The 9,507-nt window shown below is 29.6% G+C and overlaps 2 long non-coding RNA genes across 2 annotated transcripts in view; one reads left to right on the forward strand and one right to left on the reverse strand.

Moving 5' to 3' along the window:
* The window catches only part of LOC130673180 (uncharacterized), a 39,610-nt gene extending 31,342 nt beyond the window's left edge, over window positions 1–8,268 (reverse strand). Inside the window, exon 1 of the long non-coding RNA XR_008990848.1 lies at window positions 7,574–8,268. This is a non-coding gene — a long non-coding RNA (uncharacterized LOC130673180). The remainder of the gene's footprint in view (window positions 1–7,573) is intronic.
* LOC130673181 (uncharacterized) lies at window positions 2,390–3,200 on the forward strand. Its single transcript, XR_008990849.1, has 3 exons — window positions 2,390–2,533; window positions 2,615–2,728; window positions 2,813–3,200. It is a non-coding gene; the product is annotated as an uncharacterized LOC130673181 (long non-coding RNA).
* Window positions 8,269–9,507: the final 1,239 nt, after the last annotated feature.

Genomic DNA, 9,507 nt, shown 5'->3' on the forward strand with positions numbered 1-9,507 from the left:
TTCACTGCCGACATTTTTAAACAAAAGATACTAAATAAATAGTAAATAAAACATAATCAATTCTGCAACTTAATATTTTTTCATAAATATTGCCCATAAATAAAAATTTTATAAGTCCATGATTTAATCTAGTTTTGTCCTTGTAAATTTTCAGAACTAAAATTTTTTAAAGTTCATGAATTAATCTAATTTAGTCTGCTCGTAACGCGTTTGTTTTTTAAAGTAGCAGGTCGAAAACAGCTTAAAATTTTCATAAAAGATCAAAATCAGATCAAATAGTCCAATCAGACTAAAATCAGTTCAAATTTTTCAGTTCGGGTAGATCAAAAACAGATTAAAATTTTTATCGAAATTCAATAACAGACCAAGTAGTCCAAATACAATCCAGTTAGACTAAAATCAGATCAAATTTTTCGACCCGGGGAATCATATTTATTTTATATAAGAATTTAACCTGTTTTTGCCCGAATTATTCCTTATCCAGGTCAATATCAGACTTATTTTCGTATGATATTTGGTCTGTTTTAGACTAAAAACAGACTTTTTTGTTATAATTATTGGTCTGTGTTCAATTGTTTTTGAGAACAAGAACAGAATTTATTTACTATAATTTTTAGTCTGTTTTAATCGCTTTAAGTTTAAAAACATAACTTTTTACAAAAGTAAATAATAATAATAATCTAGGTTTATAAATTTATTTTAACTTTTTTGATATTTGAAACATGCTAATTCGCTTAAGTAATAAGATGTCACAAATATTTTCGATTTTATCCAGTAAATAAAAAAAATTTCTTAACATTTTAAGTTATTTTATCACTTCTATTCAATGCTATAATTATTCAGTTAACGCATCTAAAAAATAAAACTGTCAAACTTTCATTAACTGCCGACATTTTTAAACAAAAGACACTAAATAAATAGCAAAAAAAACATAATCAATTCTGTAACTTAATATATTTTTTATAAATATTGCCCATAAATAAAAATATTACAAGTCCATGATTTAATCTAGTTTAGTCCTGGCAAATTTTTAGAACTAAAATTTTTTAAAGTTCAAGAATTAATCTAGTTTTGTCTGCCCGTAACGCAATTGTTTTTTAAACCAACAGATCAAACATAGTTTAAAATTTTTATAAAAGATCAAAAACAGATCAAATAGTCCAATTAGACTAAAATCAGATCAAATTTTTCGACCCGGGAATTTAGTTAATTGACTATTCGGTTTCCGTGAAAAATGAATCATATATGGCCATATACGATCTATATACGCGTCATATATGGCGATATGTAGAACAAATGTAAATCATATCTATATTAAGCATATATGGATATTAGGGTGATTCAAAAAACAAACAAATTTTTTTTTCTTCCAAACAGGTTCAAAAGTTTCGTTTAGATAAAAAAAGACGCCTGTGAAAATTAGAGCTCTTAATATTAATATTAAAATTGTCCGCATTGCACTTTTCTATTTCCCATAAGAATAACATGGGGAAAATTTTTTTTATGTCTTCTGATTTTTATAAGGAGCTAACGATGCGTCATAGGAATAATTGGCAGGCATAGTTTTGTAGGGAATTGAATGCTCTACAAAAAAAGATTCTTATCATTTTTTGCGGAATCTATTTGTTCAAAAGTTATTTGAGGTTGAAGTCGAATTCATATTAAATTTTGAGTTTTTCTTACTTTTCCGGCGAAACTATCAGACCTATAACAAAATATCATGGGACCTTTTTTGTAGACAATGTTATTCCCTAGAAGTTATTTTCAATAAAGTTTTTCGAACTCCGCATTTTTTTCTAGTTATTTTTATTTTAATGTCAAGCTCTTAAAATCGATCAGAAGACTATGTTTTTTTATGAGCATGACATTAAAATGGAAATAACTAGAAAAAAATGCGAAATTCGAAAAAACTTTATTGAAAATAACTTCTAGGGAATAAAATTGTCTACAAAAAAGGTCCAATGATATTTTGTTATAGGTCTGATAGTTTCGCCGGAAAAGTAAGAAAAACTCAAAATTTAATATGAATTCGACTTCAACCTCAAATAACTTTTGAACAAATAGATTCCGCAAAAAATGATAAGAATCTTTTTTTGTAGAGCATTCAATTCCCTACCAAAATATGCCTGCCAATTATCCCTATGACGCATCGTTAGCTACTTACAAAAATCAGAAGACGTAAAAAAAATGTTTCCCATGTTATTCTTATGGGAAATAGAAAAGTGCAATGAGGAACCTCTTAATGTTAATATTAAGAGCTCTAATTTTCACAGGCGTCGTTTTTCATCTAAACGAAACTTTTGAACCTGTTTGGAAGAAAAAAAAAAAGTTTGATATTTTTGGGATCACCCTAATATGGATATATATATGATTCATTATTCACCGGTTAATTTTGGTTTCTATGACTTGAATTTTTTTTACCATATTGATATAGGACAATTATGCAACTGCAGCAGAACACAGCCGCTCTGGAGATTTTTTACGAAAACTAGGTGATTTAAAGTATAAACAAGCTGATACTGCAGATAATTTGGTATTTAAACTCATAAATTCATCAATATAACGATAACTTTTACAAGGAATTTTAATAAAATACAATTTAAAATATTTAAAGTTCAGTGTATTCAATCCCCATGATGATTCCGACAAGCCTAGACATTCTTTACTTGGTGATATCTTACGGGCTATGGGTGATTCTAAATATAGAGCTGCTGAAAGAGCCGATGGTGTAAATATATCATTTTTACGATTTTTAATTGATTACTTTTCACCGTTTTCTTAATTAATTATTAAACTTATGGTTTATTATTAGGTTGTAAAAAATGCGAAGTCTTATACAGGGTATGCAATAGGAAAAATCATAAGCAAAGTTAAACCATCAGCTGGATCTTCATCAGATAAAACTACACCGAAGCCTGCTTCAAAAGTTGTACTTACTCTCGATGAAAATACACGAGAGCTAACAAAAGATAAAATTATTGATATAGCACGTCGGTTTCATAAAGCGAGAAAAGCATCTAAGAAAAATTAATGGAACACATATATTTATATGTGACAAATCAAACTAATCCGATTTATGCGAATATTAATCGACAACATCTTTCGAGGGAAAAATGATATTTATTTATTATATATTTATTTCTATGCCAGTTTTATATTTTTGTATTTTATTATTCTAATTCCATAATTTGATATTTTGAGAACTGAAAAATTTATATTACAATCTTAAAAAATAATGCAACAAGTTTCATGTTTAATAAGTAATCAGTTGAAAAAATAAAGATATTTTGGAATTATGAAAATTTGAGTAATATTTTTTTTTACGCTGCTATTTAGTTAATAAATACCATTCCCAGACAGCATTCAAATTGGAATGACTGCTTTACGACGTCTTTTTGAAGGCGTTCTCAAGGAGTGTTATAATGACTTTTTAAAGGTGTCATTTTTAAGAACTCTTAATTAAGAGTTCTTAAAGACTCCATAATCAAGACGTTAGTTTTGTGACGTCTAAATGTATTCTTTTTTAAACTTCTTAACCCTTCGTCACCCGCATCACTTTTTGATCCTTCGTCACTCGCGCGGTGAGCGCTGCGCCGCCGTGTTAAATCAAGCGCGCTGTTGCCACATTTTTCAGATTGCTAAATCTATATAAAAAATAATCTAAATGAAATTTTTTTTAATAATTAATTTATCGAAATTAAAAAATAAAAGATAGATTTTCCATTTTGTTTTTAATTTTTTTTTATTAGGAATTACTCCGTTTCAATTAAAATTAAATTTTTTTTAACAACAATTTTATTTAAAAAATCGCTTGCTCTTAAAATTATTACTCAAATGTATTTTAATAAATTATTTATTGTTGATATTATTATTATTATTATTGTTAATACTATTAATTCTATAATTATTAATAATGCTTCTATTGTTACTAGAATTTTTTCATTATTTTAACTCAAAATTAATTAAAAACAAAATAAAATTCTACTACCTGTTGTGGTTATAACCTCGAAATTCTTCTTGAATGTTATACACAAATTACATGTAATATAAATATATATTTGTAAATATAATAATTAATATTTAAATAACATATTTTTGTTTGTGACAAAATACTTATGACGCGTAGAATTATTCTAAATTATTAATAAAAAATGTATCTCTATTAAGAGAGAATACCTAAATGTCAAACCTAAATATTTATATATCTATATCGTACAAGAGAATATTACCACACACAAGTTGGCAGCAGCGCGCGGCGGACATTTACCGGTTACTAACTCGCACTGGGCGGCGTCGCGCCGCTTTTCAATTTCTTTCGCATGAAAATATTTTTTTTTAACAAAATAATTTATTTCTTAGGAGCGGCTAATGCTAGAAATTCTTTTAGAATGTCTAATTCAAGCATTCTAATTTTTTCGACGTCATCCGTCACCGTAATTATGAGAAAATTGCATAATTGTAAAAAAGGCGGCACCGCGCTCATTGAGCGAGTGACGAAGGGTTAAATAACACATTACGTTCAGCGGCAAGTCCAACATCAAAAGAACTGAGGCTTTTGAGGCCCAAACTACTGTTTTAATTTTGACTCGAAAGACTATTGATTTACAATAAAAGTTTAAATAGTTCATTTTAATGATTTACAAAAACTTGATAGATCATATTGGTATTTTTAAATCATTGACATTATAGAGTAGATCGTTAACGACGAGAAGAATAAACCACAAATTTTAATTAAGTCTGATTTAATATCACAAGATTTATTTTGATTCATTATCCCGTTTAAACTGGATGGTAACATGCGCAATTATTTTTAATTCCACTAAATAATATCTTCTTATAAATTTTCAGGGCTTGAAATAGATGGTCGATTTTCGAGGTGACCTACAAAGTCAATTGATAGTCCCATTCTTTGATGTAAACAAAAAGTACGCCTTATCTATTTCTAGGTCTCCTAATTACTTTTTGATCGGATAAATAATTAAGATGCATTAAAGAACAAATACATTTCTACACTTTTTAAAGTATATTAAAATAGGTTAAAATTTATATCATCATAACATGATTCGGGCATTTTACCGAACTCTGATGGGTATTGTGAAAAAAATCATTGGTAACACTGCATCATATAGATAATTTATTAAGAAATAATTATATACAACATAAAGTTGATTCTTTAATATATTACACTAATGCAAAAAATTAAAGGAGCAGAAAAATTTTATAAATTTTTTAGTGATTTTTGGAAGGCTGTAACTTGGTGAAAAATGATCGTGTCGAGATTTTAAAAAGAGCATTTTACAGCTTGAAATCTTTAGTTTTGGTGCATTTTTTTCAAAATTTTTTAAAAGCTCCGGTTATTACGCAAACATGAGAAATACCGGGAGACAAAAAATTTCTAAATATTTTTTTTTTTTCCGAAGAGCCTACGGACCGCAAAAAAATTCTTTCAACTAAACGAATGCATAGTTCGTTTAGCAAATTTATTTAGCTTCAATTTGGTTTTTTTTTAACCTCGTAGGACGATTTGTCGCAGAGATATCAGCCTTCAAACAGAAAATGATCCTTTTGGCTTTGATCATCGATATTTCAGGTACCAATGATCGCATAGAAAGTTGAAGGGCGGCGGTGAAAACTTGAATAAATTCCCTACAAGACCCTGTCATCATTTTTTGAAAAAAAAAAATTTTTTTTATTTTTAACATCCATTAGAAGTACGTACAAAAAAATGACTTTTTTGGGGTTTTTTAGTAACTCAACCGCTACTCTGCAAATATCTATGAAAAAAAAAAGGTGCCAGGGACTTTTTTAGCTTAATGTACCCCCAAGACCCCTGTAAATTTTTAAATTGATCTATATAACCGTTTTTTGGGAATCATCGATCAAAGTTTAGCTAAACAATTAAAGGAGCAAGTTTTGTTCCTTTAATTGTGTAATCATAATCAAAATGAAAAAAATTTTTTTTTTCGACTTTTTTCAAATTTTTGCGTTGGTGACTCAGCAAATGCAAAGACATGACAAAAAAAATAAAAAATTTCCAAAAAATGTCGAAAAAAATCAAAGAAAAAAAAAATTGCAACTTTTTTTTTGTGTTCTAAATTTTTTTTTTTGACATTTTTTGGAAATTTTTTATTTTTTTTGTCATGTCTTTGCATTTGCTGAGTCACCAACACAAAAATTTGAAAAAAGTCGAAAAAAAAAATTTTTTTCATTTTGATTATGATTACACAATTAAAGGAACAAAACTTGCTCCTTTAATTGTTTAGCGAACACTTAGATCGATGATTCCCAAAAAACGGTTCGATATATCAATTTAAAAATTTACAGGGGTCTTGGGGGTACATTAAGCTAAAAAAGTCCCTGGCACCTTTTTTTTTTCATCGATATTTGCAGAGTAGCGGTTGATTTAGTAAAAAACCAAAAAAAGTCATTTTTTTGTACTTACTTCTAATGGATGTTAAAAATAAAAAAAATATTTTTTTCAAAAAATGATGACAGGGTCTTGTAGGGAATTTATTCAAGTTTTCACCGCCGCCCTTCAACTTTCTGTGCGATCATTGGTACCTGAAATATCGATGATCAAAGCCAAAAGGATCATTTTCTGTTTGAAGGCTGATATCTCTGCGACAAATCGTCCTACGAGGTTAGAAAAAAACCAAATTGAAGCTAAATAAATTTGCTAAACGAACTATGCATTCGTTTAGTTGAAAGAATTTTTTCGCGGTCCGTAGGCTCTTCGGAAAAAAAAAAAAATATTTAGAAATTTTTTGTCTCCCGGTATTTCTCATGTTTGCGTAATAACCGGAGCTTTTAAAAAATTTTGAAAAAAATGCACAAAAACTAAAGATTTCAAGCTGTAAAATACTTTTTTTAAAATCTCGATACGATCATTTTTCACCAAGTTACAGCCTTCCAAAAATCACTAAAAAATTTTAAAAATTTTTCTGCTCCTTTAATTTTTTGCATTAGTGTATTTTAAAAATAAATAATTTAGTTGAGGGGAGCCCTGATCTCAATTACTAAACTTATTTCTTGACATCACAATAACTCCTACATAAAATGGCTCACGGATCCATTTTTTATTTTATTAACGTTAGTTTGGTGACTTCAAGAACCCTTTTGTAAATCACAATCCAACTTCTTTTGGTTTAATTGTAATTAAGAAAAACTTGAAAATTGTTATTGTATTTTTTTTTTATCTCCATCAACTACTGGCAGCAACACTAGCGTAACAATAGGGTTGAAAAAAAGACTTGTGAACTACTCGACTGATCAACTCCAAAATCTAATCAGTTATAAATCTTGGTGAATCCTTTTGATTGCCGCCAAGAACGTTCAATTCATTTGATTCGCTCCAAAGATATCATCGGACAAAAAAAAAATGACACACCCACAGCCAGACGTCGATCTAGAAATAGTCGGAATTGCTTCCTAGAACCTCGAAACGTCGAAAACTGTTCAAAACTCGATTTTCAAAAATTGTACCAAAACCAATGACTTTTCGTATCTTTTGAAAATTTTTAATTTTCATAGCGGGAAGTTAAAAGATGTCTTTTAAGGTACGAAACTGACTTACATTAGATAAAAAAATCTGGACGTCGGTTAGCCCTGCGGGCCTGTCCCAAAACTTGCCACTATTTGTACGTCCAGCAAACAAGCGGCTCAGAATGTCCTATTGTTCTCCCATGGTATGTAATATACTATTTTTCTGTAAATTGATAATTTACTAATAGAATCTTAGTAGTAGCAATAATGATGCTCGGATATATAATGATGATTACCGAAATACAATGAGTAATGCTTATAAGCTAACAAAGTCAATGTATAAAATGTTCAGAATTCAAATCCATTATGTGTATGGCCTCGACGGATTAAAGCATAATTAATGTCTCTGATAGTTACTGTATTTCGTTGTGCACGTTTTGTAAAGATAAAAGCATGTTGTAGAACGTTATCTATGAAATTATAAAGTGCGTGATGAATGTTTCGATAAACTAATGTAGGAATACGTTCAATACCGGCACGACGCGCTAATTGATGGATCGAAGGTTCTTGTACTTTATTATTGTTACCAGAGAGAATACATCGACGTGAACGCTGAAGTCCTCTTCTTCCTGATCCTTTGAGAGCCCTCATTGATTTATATTATATAATGTACTCTATATTTTATCAGAAGAATATTATCTGATCATTTAATTAACTACTTCCTACGTGAGGCTTAAATTATTCAATAATTGATGAACAGTTATTAATGTTACTTTTATTTGCGAATTATTTGATCCACTAATATATATGTGAATTATTAAAATAATAAATGAAATTTATTCTGATACTAAACCATGTTGTGTCTTGTACACTGTAAAAAATTTGCAGAGTGAATGCGAATTAAATCCGGAGTGTATGCGGAGTGAATGAATTTTTACTTATTCACTCCCCTCGGAGTGAAATTCACTCCGCAGGGGAGTTTTCGCGGAGTGGATAGTTTTTTATTAATTTAATCCCTCCGGAGTGAAATTCACTCCGGAGCGGAGTTTTGAAAATATTATTAATAAAATATAACTCCATATAATAAAATCGAAGTAAAAATTCGCGTATTACATTATTGATCACCTGATATGCACACACATACACACATACATATTTAGGCACACACGCGCACTCGCACACATTTGCACTCACGCACACATTCGAACACACATACACATTTGCACACACGCACAAAAATTTGCACACACGCACACATTTGCACACACGCACACATTTGCACATACGCACACATTTGCACATACGCACACATTTGCACACACGCACAAATTTGCACACACGCACACATTTTCACACACGCACACACTTGCACACACGCACGAATTCCCACACACACACAAATTTTCACACATGCACGCAAACACACACACACATTGTTTAGCAGTTTAATATAAATTAATATAAATTAATTTAAATGTTAAAACTCCGGACCGGAGTGAATTGGGAGTGAAATAAAATCTGCATCACTCCGAGATTACTCCGCTAAAAAAAACTCCCAATCCACTCCGCATGCTCAAAATCTAATCAGCTCTAGAACCTGATAACATGCGTCAATTTCCGCAAGAACCATATTTATTGGTTAATTCGTTCGAGAAAAATCGTTGGAGAAAGAAATGGTAGAAAATGGTTTTTTCTGAATATCTCTGAAATGGCTTGATTAATCAATTTCATAATTAATTATCTCTATAACTCAATAAAACGAACCTACACGGAAAAAACAGTTCTGTAAAAGTTACAGAAAAAAATCTGTAAAATTTACTGATGATATTATTTGTAACATTTACAGATAAAATATGTTATTTCTACAAAGTCATAAATGTTATTTTTATAAATAACATAATGTAATACTAGCAGATAATATTCTGCAAAAATTACATATTTTTTCTGTACACTGTAAAAAGAGCGGTGTTAAAAATGGACTCATTTTAACTCCGGCCGGTGTTGAAATAAAATTACACCGGTGTA

The sequence above is a fragment of the Microplitis mediator genome, chromosome 8 (assembly GCF_029852145.1).
Source record: "Microplitis mediator isolate UGA2020A chromosome 8, iyMicMedi2.1, whole genome shotgun sequence".
Taxonomy (NCBI): domain Eukaryota; kingdom Metazoa; phylum Arthropoda; class Insecta; order Hymenoptera; family Braconidae; genus Microplitis; species Microplitis mediator.